At 40.9% G+C, this 25,701-nt stretch overlaps 1 protein-coding gene and 1 pseudogene across 1 annotated transcript in view; one reads left to right on the top strand and one right to left on the bottom strand.

The window, feature by feature from the left end:
• The window catches only part of ZNF157 (zinc finger protein 157), a 505,987-nt gene that overhangs the window by 380,224 nt on the left and 100,062 nt on the right, over positions 1-25,701 (top strand). The gene's annotated exons all lie outside the window — the stretch shown is intronic.
• Positions 7,658-10,200, bottom strand: LOC132418204 (U3 small nucleolar RNA-associated protein 25 homolog pseudogene; annotated as a pseudogene).

Here is a 25,701-nt window from a genome sequence, read left to right as displayed (position 1 = left end):
AGCTTTTACTATATACTTAAGCTTTATGTACTTAAGCTTTTATTAACTGCCACCTTGATTTTTTTGTTTTGTGTTTCATTTTTCTATGTGTTTGCTTCATTTTGTTCTTTTTCTACCTTCTTGAGTCAAATTCCTAACGGTTATTTTTTGGTTTCCCAGTCTTTTTTTTAATAGTAAAGGATTTGAGACTCTACACTTTTTTCTAAATGTAGCTGTGTCTCATAAACTCTGGTGTGAAAGGTGCAACTTCAGAATTGATTTCTCACTTTGATCCTAGCTATTGAGGAACGTTTCTTAGTTTCTAACTGGTTAAAGTAGTTTGGTTATCTTTTCTTTCTTTCTTTGTAATTATGGTTTTACTGTGATCGGAGAATGTAGCCTGTTGAATCTGAACTTGTAAACATTACTCAAGATTTTCTCTGTGGGCCAGATTACTCAATTGAATTTTGTAAAACTTTCATGGATATAAGAGAAGAAACTATATTCTCGGTTAGGTACAGATTACTCATTAGGACTTTTCAATCTAGTTTGAGGATTAACATTTCTTTACTCTGATTTTTTGTCTTTTTGTCTACTCCATCTGTTATATTATCAAAAGATAGAATAAATGTTATATTTTAAAACAAATTTCTCCTTATAGTTCTGTTTTTGGCAGGTGGGTGGGGGGATCCTAAAGTATGTATCTTTGGCCATTTTTCACAATGCCACTATGTGTTTTCTTTGTTTTGCTTGTTGAGTCCTTTTGACCTTGAATTTACTTTGGTAAGTACATCATCACTGCTGCTTTTATTTTGCTGCCACTAATCTGGTGTGTCTTTGGCTAAACCTTTATTTTGCATTTGTCTCTTTGTTTAAGATATACTTCTTTTAACTGCATATAAGAGTATTTTTTGCTCTAATCCCACATTTGTGTCTTGAGATTCAGTCCATTTAAATTTGTATAATGATGATAACCTTATTTTTTTGTATTATATTATCCTTATTATCAGTTTTACTACTTCCTAAATATAACTTTCATTCTCTTCTTCTTCCTAACACCTTTATGACATTTCTGTTCAGTTTTGTCCCCCCCATACCTCATTAGTTTGGTAATTTTTATGTTTACTAATTGTCCAGTTATATATTTGGTCCTCTCTAACAGGCATGATTTATGTTTTTTCTATTATTTGATCAGAATATAATTAACCTTTCTTGGTAGAGAAAGATACTCTATCCTCCATATTTGCCTCAGCAAGGTGAACAGTATTATTTCCGGATTTTTCTAGAAACATTTAAACTGCTTTTATGAAGACTATATTTTTCTTAGGTTAAGTCAATTCTGCTTCAAGAAAACTTACTTAACATTTTTATTCAAAGTCCCCAGTCACTTTATTTGTCATAATTTAACTATAGCTATATGAATGTGTACTTGAGGGTGTGTATTTTACCACAACAGTCATTGCTAACCATTGTCTTGCTCTGTTATTTTGAGATCTATCTTCTGATTTAGTATTCATTTATTTAGAATGCTTCCTTTAGTGTTTTCCTCAAATAGAGTAAATTGGTAGAATAGTGTTCATATTATTTAATGTCTGAAGCTGTTTATTTCTCCATGGTCTATGGGAAGCAACTTCTAAAATGGCTCCCAATGATCCTTGCCTCCTGGTATTCATGGCCTTGTGTACTTCCCTCCATTTGAGTAACTTGCTTCTAATAAATAGCATACCTTTAACACTGAGGAGATGCCACCTTCGTGATTAGATTACAAGAGATTGTAGCTTCTGTCTTGCTAACAGGCTGTCCCCCTTGTTGGATTTAGTGAACCAACTTGCCATGTTGGGGAGGCCCGTATAGCAGGGAACTGAGGGTGGCCTTTCACCAACAGTCGGTATGAAACTGAGGCTCTCAGTCCAACAGCCCAAATGAACTGAATCCTGTAAACAACCATATAAGTGAACTTGGAAGCGGATCCTTCCCCAGTTGAGCCATCAGATGAGGCCCCAAGCCTAGCTGAGACCTTGAATGCAGCCTCATGAGAGACCCTAAAACAGAGGACCAAGCTAAGCTGTGCCCAGATTCCAGACTCACATAAACTATGAGATAATAAATGTGTGCTTTTTTAGGCCACTAAGTTTATGGGGATGTAGAGCCAGGCAATTAGGGACTGGAGGGTCAGTGGCTTTGTGAGGGACTTCTGGAATGAAAGCCATAACATCTTTCAGGAATGGTCAGCGTTTAGCTGCTCCATAAGTCAGTTTTGGAAACTATGCGAGTCAGTAACTGGCAGTCTGGGAAGACGGATGATTGGAAGCCTGCTAGGGGTGTGGCACTGGTGTGCCCGTGTTGGGCATTATTCAAGGTTCCTGTGGTCATCATGGATTAATGATATGAGGAGCATGGGCCATGCCAGTGACCGGGGGACTTTGAAGTATCCTCTGACAGTCCCTGTAGTCCAACCATAGGTGGCTTCTGCTGGTCAGTAAATGATGGGCAGCCAGAGGAATCAGGGGCATGGTCCCAGGGATTTGGGACCTCACGTGACCAGAGATCAACTTTCCTGAGTTCATCAATCACTGGAGGACCTGGTGCACACCTGGTTTTCAGTGTCTAAGAAGTGGGTGGGGAGGGTGAGTTTGAGTTTTCATCTCTGTCAGAAGAGGGAGGACCAGGTAGGTTGCCCTGGATGTGCACTGAAACATGCAGAAGCTCAGTTTATGCACACAAGATGTTGTCTCCCCTCAGCCTGAGCACTTTGAAGACAATGGAAAATAGGAATATTGTTTATTGGGAGCCAACCCTGCATGGGGTTCAGAATCGCAGAGTGACAGGGACTTCCCTGGTGGTCCAGTGGTTAAGACTCCGCGCTCCCAATGTAGGGGGCATGGGTTTGATCCCTGGTTGGGGAAGATGCCGCGTGGCACGGCCAAAAAAAAAAAAAAAAAAAAGAATCGCAGAGTGACTGAGTATGGGCACTTTGGAGTCAGCTGAACTTGGCTTAAGTATTTCCTGGTCCTTCTACTTGCTAGCAGTGTGACCTTGGGCAACCGACTTCACCTCACTGTGCTTCCGCTGCTTCTACTGTCAAATGGTCCAAATGATGATCATTGTCAGGTAGCTGACAAGGTTGCAGTGAAAATTAAATGAGGTACCTGATATTGATCACCAGGGCCTCAGGGCAGAGGCAAGTTCCAGACTTGGTGTCCCTGAGACAGGTCACCATCTTCCTGCTGCATGAGCACCACGTGGCTGGTGTCCCACATCCAGAGCCCTTCCTGTTTCAGTGGAAAATGTGGTGCAGCCGATGGAAGAAAGGTGAGATGGGAGGGTCAGCCCCACAGCCTAGAGGAGGGGGAGGCAGCTCCCTGCAGGGTGTCTGCGAGCGAGGTCTGGGTCGGGGTGACCACCGGCCCCAGTCAGGGAGACGCTACCCCCGATGCCCCGCACGGGCCCTTCAGTCCTCACTGGCTCTGTGCACATGCTCAGTTGATCCCCACCAGAGCTGCTTTCCCCCAGCACAATACTGTTAAATAAGCTGTAGACCTAATTCAAATTTCACCATTTTTCCCACTAGTGTTCTTGTTTCAAGATCTTCTCCAAACTTTGTTCCTCCGTCTATCCTTGTCTTTAATGACCTTGACACTTTTGAAAAGTACAGTTCAGGTATTTTGTAGAATGTCTCTCAACTTAGGTTTGTCTGTTATTTTCTCATGATTAGATTGTGGTTTTGCATTTTAGCAAGAATGCCACAGAAATGTCCTCAGTGCACTTCTTGAGGAGGTACGTGATGTCGATGTTAAACTTGATCATTTGGTTAAGGTAATATCTGCTGGTTTCTCCATTGTAAAGTTTCTGTTTTTCGCATTGTACTTAATAAATACCTTGGGGAAGATACTTTGAGACTATGCGAATATTCTGTTGCTATTCAATCTTTTGCCCACTAATTTTAGCATTTATCAGTGGATCTTGCCTACAACAATTATTACCGTGGTGTTTGCCCAATAGTGGTTTTGTATTTCCTTCATTCCTTCTACATTTATTAATTGGGATTATTCTCTAAGAAAGAGCTGTCCCTCCCCGCTCACTTATTTATTGTCTTTTTATTCACTTTTTAATTTATATCAGTATGGACTCATGGATATTTATTTTATTCTCTGGGTTATCCTCCAATACAGTGGCCCCTCCTTATCCGCAGTTTAGTTTTCCACAGTTTCAGTTACCCATGGTCAAATGTGGTCCAAAAATATTAAATGGAAAATTCCAGAAACCAACAATTTATAAGTTTTAAAATTGTGTGCCATTCTGAGTGGTGTGATTAAATCTCCCGCCATCCCGCTTCGTCCTGCCTGGGGCTGTGAATCATCCCTTCATCCAGTGTATCCCACCCGTTTGTTGCAATATAGCAGTGATTGTGTTCAAGTAACCATTACTTTACTTAATAATGGCCCCAAAGTGCAGGAGTAGTGATGCTGGCAGTTTGGCTATTCTCTACTGTGCCTAACTTATAAATTAAACTTTATCATAGGTATGTATGTGTATAGGGAAAAATAGTATGTATAAGGTTCGGTACAATATGTGGTTTCAGGCATCCATTGGGGATCTTGGAACATATCCCCCATGGATAAGGGGGGAGCTACTGAACTAGCATTATTTATTGTGTTGCTCACATTGTCCCAGCTGTGGCCATTGGGAGCTCCTTCACGTTGGCTCCTGTGTCCTTTTTTTTTATTGTTTAAATAAACTTTAAAAAACTACAATAGCTTTCGATTTATAGAAAAGTATCAAAGATAGTTTTCCCTATCGTTAACATCCTACATTGCTATGGTATGTTTGTCACAACTAAGGAACCAACATTGGTACATTACTGTTAACTAAACTACACACTTTATTTGCATTTCTTTGGTTTTAAACTAATGTTTTTTTTTCTGTTGCAGGATCTCATCCAGGACACCACATTACATTTATTCATCATGTCTCTTTGGCTTCCCCTAGACTGTGAGTTTCTCAAACTTTCCTTGTTTGTGATGACCTTGACAGTTTCTAGGAGTACTGGTCAAGTGATTGATACAACATTCTTCAGTTGGTCTTATCTGACATTTTTCTCATTACCAGACTAGGGTTTGAGATTTTGGGAAGAATACCACAGAAGTGAAGTACCATTCTCATCACTTCATATCAGGGGTACATGCTATCAACCTGACTTATCCCCAATAATGTTAACCTTGATCACTCCCTTGGCAGAGGTTTGCCAGCTTTCTCCACTATAAAGTTACTCCCCACCCCCTTTCTATACTCCAGTCTTAGGAAGCAAGTCACTAAGCACACCCAGGGATGGGGAGAGGATGTTAACCACTACCTCCTGGACGGGGAAATATCTACACACATTATTTGAAATTCTCCAAGTTATCTGTCTCATCTCTCCCATTTATTAATTTATTCAATCATGTATTTATACCGGTATGGACTTATGGATATTCATTTTTATTTCATGGGTTATAATCCAATACTATTGTTTATGTTTTGTTGCTCAGATCTCTAGCTTTGGCCATTAGGAGCTCCTCTGGGTTGGCTTCTGTATCTTTTTGACATGCCCTGCCTTTTTTGAGTACGTTCTTACTTTTTGGCACCACAAGATGTTTCAGGTTCATTTTGTAGTTTCCCTGCTCCAGCCCTGGACTCAAGCACTTCTCCAAGAAGCCCTAACTCCTTTTATTGGAGAATGGTATTGAGAAACAGGATCTGGGCACTAAATGTGCTCACTGACTAGGCAGAACACTCCAGTGTTACCTAGTATATTCTTAGAGCCCAATCAAGAGACAAATCACACAGGAGTTTGAAGAGAGCATGTTTAATATAAGTAATTAACTATAACAGGGAATTGGAGGAATGGGAGATTGGCTACTAAGAGGTAAAGAGCACTCCAAAGAATAGCAAATATAGGGAGTAGCCTTTATCCCTAGTGCTGAGATAAAGCACCTGAGAAAGAGGCCACTCCCCATCTCTCCACCCCGGCTTAGAATTTGATCTAATTGGAAAGGGCACGACCAAGACCCATTGGATGGCAGAGAAGTTTGCTGAGCTGGTTGGCAGGGCTTGATGGAAGTCTGCCCTCTGGGATGACGGGGGAAGACGTTTATGGGATGTGCCACATGCTTATGGCCGCTGGGTGCTACTGTCCACCTAGGGATGCACTGCAGAAGCCATGGGTGCTGCAGGAACTTGGTGAGAGCAGCACACCAGAGCTAGGAAGAGAAGTCTCTTCCTCCTCCAGTGTCTTTCTATGCCCTCTACTGATAACTGAAATACTTAGGCTAATTTCTTTCCTTTCCCATCCTCTTCAGTGCCGTTATACTATTCATTTTTAATATAGGTATGTTCATTTGTTAGTGTATATGTCATTTAGGGTTCACCCCACATTGTAGTTAATTTTAATTTTTTTGGAGGATGTGAAACAGTATGGTTTCATGAATCAAAGCTACACAAAAAGGTATATTCAGAGAAGCGTCACTTATCTCCTTGTCCCTACTATCCTGTCCCTTTCCCACCTATCCCATGTAGGTAAGTGAGCTCTTTAGTTTCAAGTGTATCCTCCTGTATTTCTTTTGCAAGGACATGTATGTCTTCTTATATCCCCTTCTTTCTAGACACTCTTTAAAGCTTCACTTTTTTCATTTAACAGTATGAAATCATTCCATATCCATTCATAGTCTTCCTTTTGTTGGAGATCTTTAAGATGGATTTCTAGATGTAGGATTGCTGACTCAAGAGGTAAGAACAAATGTAGTCTAGTTAGATATTACCCAATTCCTCGCCAGAAGGATTGAAGCAGTTTGTGTTCCCAACAGAAATATACTAGAGTGCTTTTTTCCCCACAGCCTCACCAACATAACATATTGTCACACTTTTAATTTTTACCAGTCTGATAGATGAGACATGGCATCTTGGTGTTATTTTAATGTGCATTTTGCTAATTGTAAGTAAGTTTGAGCTTTAAAAATATATTTGGTGGCCATCGTACATCTCTTTTTCTTTTTGTGAATTACCTGTTCATGTCTTCCCATTTTTTAAATTTGTTTTGTATTAAAGTATAGTTGATTCACAATGTTGTGTTAATTTCTGCTGTTCAGCAGTGATTCAGTTATACATATACATACATTCTTTTTAAAATATTTTTTCCCTTGTTTATCCATTCCATATATAATAGCTTGCATATGCTAACCCCAGCGTCCCACTCCATCCCTCCCCCACCCTCCATCCCCCTTGGAAACCACAAGTCTGTTTTCTACGTCTGTGAGTCTGTTTCTGTTTCGTAGATGCATTTGTGTCATGTTTTAGATTTCATATATAAGTGATATCATATGGTGTTTGTCTTTCTCTTTCTGACTTACTGCACTTAGTATGATAATCTCTAGTTGCATCCCTGTTGCTGAAAATGGCATTATCTCATTCTTTTTGATGGCTGAGTAGTATTCCATTGTATATATGTACCACATCTTCTTTATCCATTCATCTGTCAATGGACATTTAGGTTGCTCCCACATTTTTAAAATGAGGTTTTTAGGCCCATGTTTCTCAATTTTTAAGAGTTCTTTATATCAGGGATCAGCAAACTAGAACCCATAGGCCAAATCTGGCCCACCACCAGTTTTTATAAATAAAGTTTTATTGAAACACAGCCACACTCATTTGTTTACATATTGTCTATGCTGCTTTCACACTACCCCTGCAGAGTTGGTAGTGTAGATTGAGTCAATTCTTTTCGTTCTTTTTTTTTAAGAATTTACCAAGTGTAATAAATTAGAGGTGAAGTCACAACAAAAGAATTTATGGCGTCCAAAAAAATTCACAAGTAGAAGTTTCCTTCTATCAACTTCTCAGAGTCCCATGAGCTCTCCCCTGACCTCTGAAAGATGAGTTTTACCAAAATCTGGTTTACACTGAACTTTTCAGGTATATATGATCTGAAAAGAAAGAAGTATCTGAAAAGAACCTGCCTGGTGCTCCTTCCTTGTTGCAGCCCTTCTTTGTGTAAGTGATCAGAATCAGGTCCAAGTGACACAGAACCAAGCATGACATATCACACCAAACACCATTTCCTGTCCAACCAATTCTCATCTCTCTCCAGTAATGAAGAGGTGGACGTTCTTCTTGGACTGCAGCATCTGTGCAGCCCGCTCGACCCCGACCACAGCAGCCAACCTCTGGGCATCGTACTTGGAGTAGAGGACAGTGCAGGTCCAGGCAGCTTCCTCTCCTCTGGTGGTGGCTTGCAGCATGTTACAGACTTCACTGTAGAAGTGGGGATATGTTGGCAGTTCATAGAAAATCAGGTTCCTGATGCCTTTTATTGTGTATCTTTTGTAGAAATGGAAGCGCTCTGTGAGGAGCAGGAACTGCTTCTCTCCTTGAAGGAAGAAGTGTCTGGCCCTGGAGACACCAGACTTCTGGGCACACTCGCAGATATGAGTGAAGTTCAGTTCCTCCTTCTTGAAGTAATTTCGGAGACGCACAAAGTCCAAGTAGGAGGGGACATAGATAAGCGTGTGAGACATGACTGCGTCACGATACTGAGGCAAAATCTTGTTGACGAAAAAGTTAAACCTGGCATCAATCACTGAAGCTAGGTTTTCAGCTTCCATCCTCTGGAAGACACGTGGGAGCTGCACCAGGACATGACTGATGCAGCCTGTCATCGGGACGTTCCTCACAGCCACCTGGCCTTGCCCATGGACGCAGTATTTGATGAACACAGAGTTGATCTGGGCATCCTGCAGGGCCCCAGACAGCAGCGTCTGACGATAGTACTTGGACTAATTATTGAGGCTCCACATGCGCACTCGAGAAAAGTCCACCCCATGTGAGTCCAAGGGCAGTAGGTCCATGTGGTTCATCAAATGCAAGACATGCTCCCAGTTCTGCATCAGGTAAATGTCAGCTTGATCAATGATGAGAAGCTCAATAGAAGACAGAAAGTCAAAATCTCTCTTCTTCTCTCCTTCTCCACCAATGATGGTCCTCAAGCCCAGAGGGGAGGCAATGAGGATGTCTGACGAATAGAAGGGGGCATAAAGTCGGATGCTTCTCTGCAGTATTGCCACTCCAGTCCTGAACTGGTCATTGATGTTGCCGACAAATACAGCTTCATAATCCTCAGGCCTCTTCAGGTTGGGTGGCCTCTCCTCGGGATCTGAGCCATACTCTCCATTAAACCTCTTTTTGTTGCCTACAATTATTTCCTTCTTGCTGTCGCCCTCAAGAAGACTGATGAAGAGCTGTACCACCCGCAAAGCAGCTTCCCGGAATGGCACCACTATCAGCACCTTGGGCCTCGTTAGCCCTTGGTCCCTGAAGTCATCATCATCACCCACCCCAAGTTTCTGGCTTCGGCACCTGCTGTTGTTGGTACGCACCTGGGTATTGGCTTTGAGGACGTGTCCAGTCCTTTCTGGGTAGAACAGGTCCTGGTAAGAATTCATAATTAAGAAGAGCTCTTTCTGGAGGGGTGTGAAGGGGCTACTTGAATTTGGGGGACCAGAGAGGAACTGGCTGTTGGTCTTGATCCAGGTGGATTCCAGAGGCTTCTGGAGATGAAGTGACTTTAAGTCAATGTCCTTTGGGGGTTTAAAGGTTTCCGGTTTCCAACTGTTGAAACCTGGATGAAAAGACAAGCTGGCCCAGGATGGGCCATTTTAGCTGGTGGGTAGTTTTGGGATTTGTGGCAACAGCCTGGATTTCTTTTTCTTTCAGTTCTTTGTTTACATGTTGTGCAAATGGATCTTGTAATGCTTTCAGAGAACAGTTGCCTTCTCTTTCCTCTTCGAGAAAGTTGGTTTCTAGGCTGAAGAGTGACTCATGTTTTGCATCTGTAAACTCCTCTGGGGATTCCTCTGATGTGCCAGGTGGCCCGTGCCCATCTTTTCCCTTAGGGTCAGCAGGTAAGGCCGCATTCTTCTGCATGTCAGTAGACGCTACTGCCGTCTCTTCCTCCACACTGATGTCACTATCGCCATCTTCAAGATTCATTTCTGTCTCATCTATAACACTGTCTTCTTCTTCCTCTTCCTCCTCCTCATCTTCCTTGGAAACATCCTTTAATGTGGCAAGTAGTCTGTTGTAACCAGAAACTTGTTCTGGTTCACTCTCTGCTTCACTTTCAGAACTTGAAGTATCTAAACTCTCTGACAGTTGACAAGTCTGTGGTTTTGCTTCCTTTCTGGAAACCCTTGGAAGGTGGAAAACAGAAGTTCAATGTTTTGAAATAAAAGATTTGGTAAAGCTGTCTTCTCTTGTAACTTAGAAAGAAGATCAGTGGACGAAAGCAGTTCAGGAGCTTGTAGTTCTAAAGAAGTCATGATCCACACCATTGTAAAGAAATCATACCCCAATAAAGATGTTAAAAAAAAAAGTCATGATCAAGTGGGGTTTATTCCAGAGACACAAGGATAGTTCAACATCAGCCCGAGAGGCTTGTCTGCTCACCCGCCGGGGTGGACGGGGCTGGGAGCTCAATTCTTTTCATTCTTGTTTCTTTATTCTGCTCTGTGGTAGTTATTTCCACTATTTTATCTTCCAGGTCACTTATCCGTTCTTCTGCCTCAGTTATTCTGCTATTGATTCCTTCTAGAGAATTTTGTATTTCATTTATTGTGTTGTTCATCATTGTTTCTTTGCGCTTTAATTCTTCTAGGTCCTTGTTAAACGTTTCTTGTATTTTCTCCATTCTATTTCCAAGATTTTGGATCATCTTTACTATCATTACTCTGAATTCTTTTCAGGTAGACTGCCTATTTCCTCATCATTTGTTTGGTCTGGTGGGTTTTTACCTTGCTCCTTCATCTGCTGTGTGTTTCTCTGTCTTCTCATTTTGCTTAACTTACTGTGTTTGGTGTCTCCTTTTTGCAGGCTGCACATTCGTAGTTCCCGTTGTTTTTGGTGTCTGCCCCCAGTGGCTAAGGTTGGTTCAGTGGGTTGTGCGGGCTTCCTGGTGGGGGGGACTGGTGCCTGTGTTCTTGTGGATGAGGCTGGATCTTGTCTTTCTGGTGGGCAGAACCGTGTCCGGTGGTGTTTTGCGGTGTCTGGGACCTTATTATGATTTTAGGCAGCCTCTCTGCTAATGGGTGGGGTTGTGTTCCTGCCTTGCTAGTTGTAGGGTGTCCAGCACTGTAGCTTGCTGGTTGTTGAATGGAGCTGGCTCTTAGCTTTGAGATGGAGATCTCTGGGAGAGCTTTCACTGTTTGATATTACGTGGAGCTGGGAGGTCTCTGGTGGTCCAATGTCCTGATCTCGGCTTTCCCACCTCAGAGGCACAGGCCTGACACTTGGCTGGAGCACCAAGACCCTGTCAGCTACATGGCTCAGAATTAAAGGGAGAAAGAAAGAAAGAAAGAGAGAGAGAGAGAGAGAGGGAGGGAGGCAGGGAAGGAGGGTGGGAGGGAGGAAGAGAGAGAGAGAGAGAGAGAGAGAGAGAGAAAGAAGGAAAGAAAGAAAGAAAGAGAGAAAGGAAGGAAGGAAGGAGAAAAGAAAGAAAAAATAAAGTTATTAAAATAAAAAAAATATTAAAAATTTTTAAAAAAAGAAAAAAGAAAGAAGAGAGCAGCCGAACCAAAAAAACAAATCCACCAGTGATATCAAGCCCTAAAACTATACTAAAAAAAAAACCAAAAGCAAAAAAAACGGACAGACAGGCCCCTAGGACAAATGGTAAAAGGAAAGCTATACAAAGAAAATCACACAAAGGATACACATACACACTCACAAAAGGAGAAAAAGGAAAAAAATATATATATAAAAAGGAAGAGAGTAACGAAATCAATAAAGATATCTACCAATGATAATAAACTCTAAATACTAAACTAAGATAAACATAAAACCAGAAACAAATTAGATGCAGAAAGCAAACTCCAAGTCTACAGTTGTTCCCAAAGTCCACTGCCTCAATTTTGGCATGATTCGTTGTCTATTCAGGTATTCCAGAGATGCAAGTTGATTGTGAAGATTTAATCCACTGCTCCTGAGGCTGCTGGGAGAAATTTCCCTTTCTCTTATTTTTTGCATGGCTCCTGGGGTTCGGCTTTGGATTTGGCCCCACGTCTGCGTGTAGGTTGCCTGAGGGTGTCTGTTCTTCGCTCAGACAGGATGGGGTTAAAGTAACAGCTGATTAGGGGGCTCTGGCTCACTCGGGCCAGGGGGAGGGAGGGGTACAGAATGCGGGGCAAACCTGTGGTGGCAGAGGCCGGCGTGACATTGCAACAGCCTGAGGTGCGCTGTGTGTTCTCCCGGGGAAGTTGTCCCTGGATCATGGGACCCTGGCAGTGGCGGGCTGCACAGGCTCCCGGAGAGGAGGTGTGGATAGTGACCTGTGCTCGCACACAGGCTTCTTGGTGGCTGCAGCAGCAGCCTTAGCGTCTCATGCCCATCTCTCATGTCCGCACTGATAGCTGCGGCTCACGCTCGTCTCTGGAGCTCGTTTAGGCGGTGCTCTGAATCCCCTCTCCTTGCGCACCCCCAAACAATGGTCCTCCAATACTTCTAGGTAGGTCTCTGGACCTGCTGTGGCACTGTGGGGCCAGCTCAGACTCTGATCTGGCCTTACTCCTGCATGTACTTGTCTTCAAAGTCCACAGTTGCCCCCAAAGTCCACAGCCTCGATTGTGGGAACACTCGTTTTCTCTTCAGATATTTCACAGATTCAGGTTTTACCAAGCCAATTGCAGGGGTTTAATCCACTGCTCCTGTGGCTGCACGGAGAGATTTCCCTTTCTCTTCTTTGGTCGCACAGCCCCTGGAGTTCACCTTTGGTTTTGGCCCTTCCTCTGCCTGTCAGCCACCCTCAGGCATCTGTTCCTGCCCAGCCAAGAGGGGTGAAAGCAGAGGCTGATTAGGGCTCACTTGCTCACTCAGGCCGGGGAGAGGGAGGGATACAGCTGTCACAGTTGGGGTGTGGGGGGAGTGCCTGCAGTGGCAGAGGCCAGCAGGAAGTTGCTACAGCCTGAGGCATGCCATGCATTCTCCCAGGGAAGTTGGCCCCAGATAATGGGACCCTTGGCAGTGGTGGGCAGCACAGGCTCCCAGGAAGGTGTGAGCAGTGACCTGCACTTGCTCCCGGGACCCTCGGCAGCAGCAGCGGCAGCCGTCGCGCCCGCCTCTGGGATCCTAGGTAGCAGCTGCGGCTCGCATGGGTGATGCCCTGCCGTCTGTGAGTGCATGTAGGTAGAAGCTCCTATGGTGGGATTGCCCCTCTCCTTGAGCACCCTGCAACAATGGTCTCTTGCCTCTCAGGAAGGCCTAGGCTTTTTCCCAGACTCCCTCAGTTGTGGTGCACTAGCCCCCTTCAGGCTGTGTTCACGCAGCCAACCCCAGTCCTCTCCCTGGGGTCTGACCTCCGAAGCCTGAGCCTCAGTGCCCAGCCCCCACCTGCCCTGAACAGACAAGCATCTCAGGCTGGGGAGTGGTGGTTGGCACCAATCCTCTGTGCGGGATTCTCTCTGCTTTGCCCTCCGCACCCCGTTGCTGCGCTCTCTTGCATAGCTCCGAAGCTTCCGCCCCGCCACCCCCCATCTCTGCCAGTGAATGGGCTTCCTAGTGTGTGGAAACTTTTCCTCCTTCATGGCTCCCTCCCAGAGGGGCAAGTCCTGTCCCTACTCTTTTGTCTCTGTTTTTTTCTTTTTTCTTTTGCCCTACCCAGCCACGTGGAGATTTTCTTGCCTTTTTGTAAGTCTGAGGTCTTCTGCCAGCGTTCAGTAGGTGTTCATTAGGAGTTGTTCCATGTGTAGATGTATTTTAGATGTATTTGTGGGGAGGAAGGTGATCTCCATGTCCTACTCCCCTGCCATCTTGAAGGTCCTCCTGGAAGTTTTATATTTTTTAATTACAGATTCAATTTCACTTCTAGTGATCAGTCTGTTCAAACTGTGTTTCTGCTTGACTCTGTCTTGGCAGGCTGTATGTTTCTAGAAATTTGTCCATTTCTTCTAGGTTGTCCAATTTGTTGGCATATAACTGTTCACAGTATTCTCTTATGATTTTTTTTTTTTTTTTGCAGTACGTGATTCTCTCACTGTTGTGGCCTCTCCCATTGTGGAGCACAGGCTCCGGACGCGCAGGCTCAGCGGCCATGGCTCACGGGCCCAGCTGCTCCATGGCATGTGGGATCTTCCCGGACCGGGGCACGAACCTGTGTCCCCTGCATCGGCAGGCAGACTCTCAACCGCTGCGCCACCAGGAAGCCCTCTCTTATGATTTTTTTAATCTCTGTGATATCATTATTATCTCTCTTCTTTCATTTCTTATTTTGTTTATTTGGGTCCTCTCTCTTTTCTTCTTTGTGAGCCTGGCTAAAAGTTTATCAGTTTCATTATCCTTTTGAAAACCCAGCTCTTGGTTTCATTTACCTTTTTGGTTTTTTTATCTCTATTTTTTTTACTTCCTCCCTGATCTTTATTATTTCCTTCCTACTTCTGACTTTGGGCTTTGTTTGTTCTTCTTTTTCTAATTCTTTTATGTGGTAGGCTAGGTTGTTTAGTTGAGATTTTTCTTATTTCTCGAGAATGGTCTGTACTGCTATGAACTGATTTTGCTGCATCCCACAGATTTTGGAAAATTGTGTTTTCATTTTCATTTGTCTTGAGGTATTTTCTGATTTCCTCTTTGATTTCATTGTTGACTTTTCTTTTAATAGCATGTTGTTTAGTCTCCACGTGTTTGTTCTTTCCCCCTTTTTCTTTCTGTAGTTATTTTCTAGCTTTGTGCCTTTGTGGTCAGAAAAGATACTTGAAATAATTTCTATCCTCGTAAATTTGTTGAGGCTTGTTTTGTGACTTAGTATGTGATCTATCCTGGAGAGCGTTCCATTTGCACCTGAAAAGAATGTGTATTCTGCTTTCTTTGCACGTAGTGCCCTGTAGATATCAATTAAGTCCAACTGGTCTATTGTGTCATTTAGGACCTCTATTGCTTTATTGATTTTCTGTCTCAGTGATCTGCCCGTTGATGTCAGTGGGGCGTTAAAGTCTCCTACTCTTATTGTACTATTGTCAATTTCTTCCTTTATGTCTGTCAGTATTTGCTTTACATATTTAGGTGCTCCTGTATTGGGCACATATATGTTAACGAGTGTAGTATCCTCTTCTTCTATTGATCCCTTTATCATTATATAATGCCCTTCTTTGTCTTTCATTATAGCCTTTGTTTTAAAGTGTATTTTGATACGAGTATTGCTAGCCCTGCTTTCTTGTCATTTCCATTTGCACAAAATAACTTTTTCCATCCCCTCACTTTCATTCTGTGTGTGTTTTCTCACCCTGAAGTCTCTTGTAGGCAGCATGTTGAAGGGTCTTGTTTCTTTATCCAGTCAGCCACCCTGTTTTGTTTGGAGTATTTAGTCCATTGAGATTTAAAGTAATTATTGATAGGTATGTATTTATTACCATTTAATTCCTTGTTTTCTCATTTTTTTGTAGTTTTTTGTTCATTTCTTTTTCTTTTTGTGGTTTGGTGATTTTCTTTTGTAGTATGCCTGAGTTCCTTTCTTTTTGTTTTTTTGTGTATCTATTGTTGATTTTTGATTTGTGGTTACCGTGGGATTCATATATGTTGACCCATAATTGTATCTACTTGCTATAAACTGATAATCATTTAAGGTCACACACATTCTAAAAGATGTACATTTTTTACTTCCCTCCCCCACATTTTGTGATTTTGATGTTCTATTTTACATGTTCATGCTTATCCTTTTGCTGTTAATTGTAGTTACAATTGCTTTTACAAATTTTTTTGATTGTTTTTTAATCTATATGCTGGCTTATTTAAGTGATCGTCAATCCTTTTATATATCTGCCTTTCCAATAGATTCTTGCTTCTTTTCTTTTTAGAGAAAACCCTTCAATATTTCTTTTAGGGAGGTTAATATTGCTGAATTCCTTTAGCTTTTGCTTGTCTGAGAAATTCTTTATCTTTCTTTCTATTCTAAATGGTAATCTTGCTGGGTAGGGTATCCTAAGTTGCAGGTTTTTCCCTTTCAGGACTTTGAATATATCATGCCACTCCCTCTGGCCTGCAAAGTTTCTGAAGAGAAATCAGCTGAGAGCCTTATGGGGGTTCCCTTGTAACTGACTCCATGTTTCTTTGCCGCCTTTAGAGTCCTCTCTTTATCTTTAACTTTTTCCATTTTAATTATGATATATCTTGGTGTGAGTCTGTATGGGTTCATCTTGCTTGGGACCCTCTGTGCTTCCTGTACCTGGATATCTGTTTCTTTCTTTAGGTTTCAGAAGTTTTCAACCATAATTTCTTCAAATACATTTCAATTCCCTTTCCTCTCTTTTCTCCTTCTGGAAGCCCTATAATGCGGATGTTGGCATGTTTTATATTATCCCGTAGATCTCGTATGTTGCTTTCGTTTTCTTTTTCATTTGTCTTTCTGTCTGCTGTTCTAATTGGGTGATTTCCATTTTTCTATCTTCCAGATCAGTTATGTGTTCTTCTGTATCACCTAGTCTGCTGTTAATTCCTCCTAGTGTATTTGTCATTTCAGTTATTTTATTCTTCAGTTCTGCCTGTTTCTTTTTAATATTTTCTTGTTCCTTGTTAAAATTCTCACTGTGTTCATATATCTGTTTCCTTAATTCGGTTAGCATTTTATTGCTAATGCTTTGAACTCTTTAATAATAATAAATAATTTCTGTTTCATTAGTTGTTTTTTCAGGGGTTTTCTCTTGTTCTTTCATCTGAAAAAATTCCTCTGCCTTCTCATTTTGCTTAACTTCCTCTGTCTCTATGAAATTAGGTGAAATAGTTACCTATACCAATCTTGAAGGAGGGTCCTTGTGTGGGAGCATCACAATACTGTCTTCATGTGCCCAGTGGCTTTGATGGGAGAGCTGGATCTGAAGTGAGCATGAATCACATCTTCCCCCAGAGTGTGCTGGTAGCTATCACATTGGTAGAAGGTGGGGCTGGAAATGGAGGGGCTAGAGCCAGGGCCAGATGTGGTCTAGGGCTTCTCCTCTGCTCAGTGGCCAACACCACCCTGTTGGGGGTGGGGGTGGGGGTAGGGGTGGGAGTGGGTCCTAAGTTGCTGGAGCATAAGTCCTAAGAGTCCGGTCTGAGCTGGCTCCATTCCCTCTAAGTGTGTGCTCTCCCGTCTCCCAGCACGGGCACCCTTGTCCCAAAGCGGAGCAGTACTGGAGCAAGAGGAGCTGGAGCAGGTGCTTGGTGTGGGTCAGGGCACAGGCTGTAGCAGTACCAGCACCAGTCACTGTTCTGGACCATTCCTGCAAGTGCCAGCAATGGTTGCCTTCACCTTGTTTAGATGCCATGCTGGGTCTGAGCCAGCTCGGTCCCTCACAACTGTGCACTCCCCTCTGCCATGGTAGCCCTCACCCTAATGCAGAGCTGCACCATGGAGCAAGTGGGGCCAGAGCAGAGGCTTAGCTCAGGCTGGGTCACATGCTGGGTTGGTCATGGGAAACCAGCCAGAGTCCTGGGTAGTTTCAATATGCTTCCCCACCCTTGTTCCGGGGAGTAAGCAAGCATGTGCATGCTCTTCATGAGTGGTGTGTAGGTTTCTTACAGCCCTCCTATTAGTCTCACTGGTTTTCAAACCAGCTCCAGTTTCTTGTCTTCCCCGTGTCAGACCCCAAGGCTGGGTGCTCAATATGTGGCTTGAACTTCTCACTCCCCAGGGAGGACCTCTGAGCCTGTGCAGTCCCCTTCATCTTCTGTGCCCTCTCTCAGGGGTGCATGTCTTGACCTGATTGCTTCTCTTCCCTTCCTAGCTGATTCTGTGTGGATCATTTTTACAGCCATTTTGCCAGTCTCCAGTTTGTTTTCAGTGAGAATTGTTCCACACGTTGATGTATTTTTCATGTGTTTGTGGGTATAGGTGAGCTCTGCATCCTCTTCCTCTGCCATCTTGATCTCCCCTTCTCTCTTCCCTCCTCCTTCTTTCAATCTCCTCTTCTCCTGAACTTTGAAAAACTTTAAGAATGACAGAAACAGGTTTCAAAAAAACTGTTCTGAAAGCTGCAGGCATGAGATTGCACCTAATGATCCTGAGAAGAAGGCATGGAAAACTGGAACAGTCCCTCAACAGTTCCAACCACAAATTTTCAGCAGTTACAGATAAGAAAAATTGCAGCCTGGGACAGACCACAGTCATATGCCCTTCTTGCCCTATATAAATTAATCCTGCCTCAGCTTGGGAAGTTTATCGTTCTTAAGTTTCTAACTGATGCACATCCGTTGAGTAAAATCTTTAAGTACTCTTAGAGTCACAGTTTTTCTCTCGACAGGTTCATTCTGTAATAATAAAGGGGTTAATTCATCAAAAGGACATAACAATCCTGAATGTTTAGGGACCTAATAACAGAGCTTCAAAAAGTGTCAAGAAAAACCTGATAGAACTGCAAGGAGAAATAAATCAATCCACAATTACAGTCCAATATTTCAACACCCTTCTCTCAATAATCACTAGAATAAGTAAACAGAAGAGAAGAAGTAAGGATATAGAAGACTTGGATAACACTATCAACCAACTTGCCCTCATTGACATTTATAGAGCATATCGGCAGACTACACTTCCTTTACAAGAGCACATGTAACCCATTTACCAAGATAGACCATATTCAGGGTCATGGAACCAATCAAATACATTTAAAAGTATTCATATCATACAAAGTATGGCCTGGGACCAGAACTGAATTAAATTAGACATCAAAACCAGAAAGATCCCTGGAAAATCCCCAAATGTTTTGAAACTAAATTACATACTTCTAAATAATCTGTAGATGAGAGAAGAAATAAAACTTGAAATTATAAGATATTTTGACCTAAATGAAAATGAAAGCACAGCATATAAAAATAGGGGGATTCAGCTAAAGAAATATTTAGAGGTACATTTATAGCACTAAGCATTTATATTAGAAATTAAGAATGCTCTTAAAGCAGTAATCTCAGCTTCCTTCTTAAGAAACAAAAGCTGTACGAGCAAATTAAATCTAAAGTAATTAGAAGAAGGGAAATAATAAAGATCAGAGCAGAAATCAATGAAATAGAAACCAGAAAATCAATAGAGGAAATCAATGAAACCAGAAGCTAGTTCTTTGAGAAGATCAATAAAATTGTGAAACCTCTAACCAGAATGATCAGGAAAAAAAGAGAGAAGACACTAGTCACTAAGATTAAGAATGACAGAGGTGAAATCACTGCAGGTCCTAAAGATGTAAAAAAGGATAAAAGGGAGCACTATTAGCAAAGATGGAGGAGTAAGGACCCCTGAAATTTCACCCTTCCAAAAAGCAATGAAAAAACTGGCACAATATTGTCAAAATCAACTTTTTCACAACTCTGGAAATTAACCAAAGTTTTTCAGTTACCTGGGAAGCATTTAGTCAAGAACATATACTGAATCTCAGTACGAACAGCAAGTTCTGTGGCATTTTAACTTTCCCTACTCCCACCCCCAACTCCCCAGTTCAGTGGCAGACTTGAAAAGACCACATTCCCGGTACCGGTAGGTTGAACGGAGTTATTGCTCTTTCTAAGAGCTGCTATAAACATGGGAGGACAAATATCTCTTTAAGACCCTGCTTTCAATTCTTTTGAATATATATCCAGAAGTGGAATTGCTGGATCATATAGTAGTTCTACTGTTAATTTTTTGAGAAACTGTTATATTTTTTTCATTAGTGACTGTACATTTTACATTCCCACTAACAGTGCACAAGGGTTCCAATTATTCCACATCCTTGCCAACACTAGTTATTTTCTGTTTTTTGATAGTAGCTCTGCTAATGAGTGTGAAGCGGTATTACATGTAGTTTTGATTTGCATTTCTCTAACAATTAGTGATGTTGAGTGTATTTTCATGTGCCTGTTGTCCATCTGTGTGTCTTCCTTGGAAAATGTCTATTCAGGTCCTCTGTCCACTTTCTTTTTTTTTGGCCGCACTGTGCAGCTTACGGGATCTTAGTTCCCTGACCAGGGATTGAACCTGTGACCCCTGCATTGGAAGCACAAAGTCTTAACCACTGGACTGCCATGGAAGTCCCATGCCCACTTTTTAATTGGGTTGTTTCGTTGTTGAGTTTTAGGAGTTCTCTATATATTTTGGATATTAATCCCTTATCAGATATAAAATTTGCAATTATTTTCACCCCTTTGTGTGTTGCCTTTTTTACTCTATTGATAGTGTCTTTTTAAAAATTAATTAATTTATTTTTGGCTGCATTGGGTCTTCGTTGCTGTGCGTGGGCTTTCTCTAGTTGTGGCAAGCCGGGGTTACTCTTTGTTGCGGTGCCCAGGCTTCTCATTGTGGTGGCTTCTCTTGTTGCAGAGCCTGGGCTCTAGGTGCGGGCTTCAGTAATTGTGGCACGTGGGCTCAGTAGTTGTGGCTTGCAGGCTCTAGAGTGCAGGCTCAGTAGTTGTGGCACACGGGCTTAGTTGCTCCATGGCATGTGGGATCTTCCTGGACCAGGGCTTGAACCCATGTCCCCTGCTTTGGGAGGTGGATGCTTAACCACTGCACCACCAAGGAAGCCCTGATAGTGTGTTTTGATGCACAAAAATTTTTAATTTTCATGAAGTTCAATTTGTCAAATTTTTTTGGTTGTTGTTGTTGCCTATTCTTTTGGTGTCATACCCAAGAAACCATTGCTGAATCTAATGTTGTGAAGTGTTTGCCCTATGTTCTTAGAGTTTTAGATCTTACATTTAGGTCATGGATCCATTTTGAGTTATTTTTTTAATATGGTGTTAGGTACGGATCCAACTTCATTCTTTCCCATGTGGATATTCAGTTTTCCCAGCACCATTTGTTGAAATGGCTGTTTTTCCCCCACTGAATGGTCTTGATAGCCTTCTCAAAAATCATTTGATCATATATACAAGGGTTTATTTCTGGATTCTGTGTTCTATTCCATTGGCTTATATGTTTGTCTTTATGCCAGTACCATATTGTTTTGATTACTGTACCTTTGTAGTAAGACTGAAATCAGGAAATGTGAGTCGTCCAGTTTTGTTCTTTTTCAAGATTGTTTTGGCTATTCAAGGTCCCTTGAGATTCTATATGAATTTTAGGATTTTTCTGTGTGAAAAAAAATTGGGATTTTTGATAAGGATTGCATTGAATCTAGATCAGTATTGACATCTTACCTATGTTTTCTAATCTATGAACATGGGTTATTTTTCCATTTATTTCTGTCTTTATTTTCTTTCAGAAATGTTTTGTAGTTTTCATTGTACAAGTCTTTTAACTTCCTTGGTTAAGTTAATTCCTAAATATTTTTATTCCTTTTGATATTATAAATGCAATTGGTTTTTAAATTTCCTTTTTGGATTGTTCATTGTTAGTGCATACAAATGCAACTGATTTTTGTGTGCTGACCTTATGTCTTGCTACTTTGCTGAATTTGTATATTAGTTCTAACAGGGGATTTTTTTGGTGTCTCTATCGAATGTAGGGTTTTCTACATATAAGAGCATATTATCTGTGAACAGAGATCATTTTACTTCTTCTTTTCCAATTTATATGCCTTTTATTTCTTTTTCTTGCCTAATTGCTCTGGTCAGGACTTCCACGATTATGTTGAATAGAAGTAGCAAAGGTGGGCATCCTTGCCTTGTGTCTGACCTTAGAGGAAGTTTTCAGTCTTATACCACTGAGTATGGTATTTTCTGTGGGTTTTTCATATATGAATCTTACTATGTTGAGGTAGTTTCTTTCAATTCCTAGTTGTTGATATTTTTTTTATCATGAAAGAGTGTTGAATTTTGTCAAATGCTTTTTCTCCATCAATTGAAATGACCATTTGGCTTTTCGACCTTTCATTTTGTTCAGTTGGTGTATTACATTGTTCAGTTTTCATGTTGAGCCAACCATGCATTCCAGAAATAAATCCCACTTGATCATGTTGTATAATCCTAATATGCTGTTAATTTGGTTTGTTGACTATTTTTGCATCAATGTTCATAAGGGATTTTGGTCTGTGATGGATTTTTTTTCTTGTAGTGTCTGTCTGGCTTTGGGATCAGCATAAGGCTGGCCTCATAGAATGAATTAGGGAACATTCCCTACTCTTCAATTTTTTTTTGAAAAGCTTGAGAAGGAATGATGTTAGTTTTTCTTTAAATGTTTGGTAGAATTCATTGGGAAAGCTATTAGGCCCAGAGATTTCCTTTCTTGGGAGATTTTTGATTACCGATTCAATCTTTTTACTAATTATTGGTCTCTTCAGATTTTCTATTTCTTCATGGTTTAGTCTTGGTAGGCTTTGTTTTTCTAGGAATTTGTCCATTTCATTTAGGTTATCCAATTTGTTGGCATACAATTGCTCAGAGTACTCTCTTTTAATTCTTTTTATTTCTGTAGAATCAGTAGTAATGTACTCACTTTCATTTTTGATTTTAATAATTTGAATCCTCTGTTTCTTTCTTAGTCCATCTAGCTAAATGTTTATCCATTTTGTTGATCTTTTCAAGAATCAGCTTTGGGTTTTGTTGCTTTTCTATCACTTTTCTATTCTCTATTTCATTTTATCTCTAATCTTTATTATTTCTTTCCTTCTGCTAGCTTTGGATTTAATTTTTTCCTCTTTTACAGGTGCCTTAAGTTGTAAAGTTAGATGTTGACTTGAGATCTTTCTTGTTTTTTAATGTGTTTATAGCTATAAATTATCCCTTAGCATTGCTTTCACAGTGTCACATAAGCTTTTCTTTTTCTTAATTTTACTTATTTTTGGGCTGTGTTGGGTCTTCGTTGCTGTGCACAGGCTTTCTCTAGTTGTGGCAAGCAAGGGCTACTCTTTGTTGCAGTGCACAGGCTTCTCATTTTGGTGGCTTCTCTTGTTGCAGGGCAGGGGCTCCAGGCACCAGGCTTCAGTAGTTGCAGCACGCGGGCTCAGTAGTTGTGGTATACGGGCTCTAGGGTGCATGGGCTTCAGTAGTTGTGGTGCGTGGGCTCAGTATTTGTGGCTCATGGGCTCTAGAGCGCACACTCAGTAGTTGTGGTGCATGGGATTAGTTGGTCCATGGCATGTGGGATGGTCCTGGACCAGGGATTGAACCCATGTCCCCTGCATTGGCAGGCAGATTCTTAACCACTGCACCACTAGGGAAGTCCTCCATAAGCTTTTGTATGTTATGTTTTCTTTTTCATTTGTCGCTAAGTATTTCCTAATTTCCCTTGTGATTTCTTTATTGATCCATTGGATGCTTAAAAGTGTGTTGTTTAGCTTCCACAGATTTCTGAAATTTCCCGTTTTCTTTCTGTTATTGATCTCTAATTTCATCCCATTGCTTTTATTTTTTTAATATTTTATTTTATTCTTATATTTTATACAGCAGGTTCTTATTAGTTATCTATTTTATACATATTAGTGTATATATGTCAATCCCAATCTCCCAATTCATCCCACCACCGCCCGCACCCCACTTTCCTCCCTTGGTGTTTGTTCTCTACATACGTTTGTTCTCTACATCTGTGTCTCTATTTCTGCCTTGCAAACCGGTTCACCAGTACCATTTTTCTAGATTCCACATATATACATTAATATACGATATTTGTTTTTCTCTTTCTGCCTTACTTCACTCTGTATGACAGTCTCTAGATCCATCCACGTCTCTACAAATTACCCAATTTTGTTCCTTTTCATGGCTGAGTAATATTCCATTGTATATATGTGCCACATCTTCTTTACCCATTTGATTGTCGATGGGCATTTAGGTTGCTTCCATGCCCTGGCTATTGTAAATAGTGCTGCAATGAACATTTGGGTGCATGTGTCTTTTTGAATTATGGTTTTCTCTGGGTATATGCTCAGTAGTGGGATTGCTGGGCCATATGGTAATTCTATGTTTTGTTTTTTAAGGAACCTCCATACTGTTCTCCACAGTGGCTGTATCAATTTACATTCCCACCAACAGTGCAAGAGGGTTCCGTTTTCTCCACACCCTCTCCAGCATTTGTTGCTTGTAGATTTTCTGATGATGCCCATTCCCATTGTTTTTAGAAAAGATACTCTGTATGATATCTAACTTTTAGAAAATATTGAGATTTAATCTGTGGCCTAACATGTGGTCTATCCTGGAATATGTCCCATGTACACTTGTGAAGGATGTGTATTCTGCTGTAGTGGGTAGAGTGTTCTGTATATGTCTGTTAGATCGAGTTTGTTTACTCTGTTGTTCATGTCCTCTGTTTCCTTAGTTATCTCTTGTCTGGTTGTTGTATTCATTATTGCGAGTAGAGTATTGAAGTCTCCAAGTATTATTGTAAAGCTATCTATTTCTCCATTCAATTCTGTCAATTTTTGCTTCATATATTTTGATGTTCTGTTATTAGGCATGTAAATGTTTATAATTGTTATATATTCTCACTGTTTTGAACTTTTTATTAATATATAATGTCCTTCCTTGTCTCTTGTCAAGAGTTTTTGACTAAAAATTTATTAGTCTGATATTCGTATAGCCACCCCTGCTCTCTTTTGTTTATTATGCATGGAATAACCTTTTACATACTTTCACTTTCAGCCTATTAGTGTTCGGGGATCTAAAATGAATTTCTTGTAGACCCCATACAGTTGGATCACTTTTTTGAAAAAAATCCTTTCTGCCAATCTCTATCATTTGATTGGAGAGTTTAATCCATTTACATTAAAATAATTACTGATAAGGGGGGACTTACTTCCATTTTGGCATTTGTTTTCTGTATGTCTTTTAGCTTTCTGTCCCTCCTTCCCTGCAACACTGTCTTCCTTTGTGTTTAATTGTTGGGTTTTTTTTTTTTTTGGTAATGAAATTTTAAAATTCCTTTCTTATTTCCTTTGGTGTATATTTTATAGCAATTTTCTTTGTGGTTACCATGGGGGTTTCATTTAACATCCTAAAGTTATTACACTCTAATTTGAATTTACACCAGCTTAATTTCAGTAGCATATACAAATTTCTCCTTTAATAGCCCCATCCCCATGTCTTTCAGTTGTTGATTTCACAAAATTACTTCTTTATACATTGTGTGTTCAAAAACTTAAGCTAATAATTTTTAAAGAATGCATTAGCCTGTCAAATTATGAAGATAACAAAATGTGGAGTTACAAACCGAAGTTATAATAATAGTAGCTTCTAGATTAATAATTGCTTTTTTTAAATGTAGTAGTCTCTTAAATCATGTAGAAAACAAACAATGTGGTTATGCAGCATTGTTACAATAATTCTGCCTTTTATAATTGCCCATGTATTTACCTTTACTGAGATCTTTATTTTTTCATATGGCATCAAGTTACTCTCTATTGTCTTTTCATTTCAACCTTCAGGACTCCCTTTATCATTTCTTTTTTTTTTAACATCTTTATTGGAGTATAATTGCTTTACAATGGTGTGTTAGTTTCTGCTTTATAAGAAAGTGAATCAGTTATACATATACATATGTTCCCATATCTCTTCCCTCTTGTGTCTCCCTCCCTCCCACCCTCCCTATCCCACCCCTTTAGATGGTCACAAAGCACCGAGCTGATCTCCCTGTGCTATGCGGCTGCTTCCCACTAGCTATCTATTTTACGTTTGGTAGTATATATATGTCCATGCCACTCTCTCACTTTGTGAAGACTATTTCTTAAAATAAACCTTAAAACTTTGGTTTTTATAATATCCAATATATGAATCACCAACAACTGTTGTAGGAACACTGTGCTGGGAGTCTTTCACTCTCCAGCATTGCCTTAACTGTCTAGT

The sequence above is a fragment of the Delphinus delphis genome, chromosome X (assembly GCF_949987515.2).
Source record: "Delphinus delphis chromosome X, mDelDel1.2, whole genome shotgun sequence".
Lineage (NCBI taxonomy): Eukaryota > Metazoa > Chordata > Mammalia > Artiodactyla > Delphinidae > Delphinus > Delphinus delphis.
This window is presented reverse-complemented; position numbering and strand designations above follow the sequence as displayed.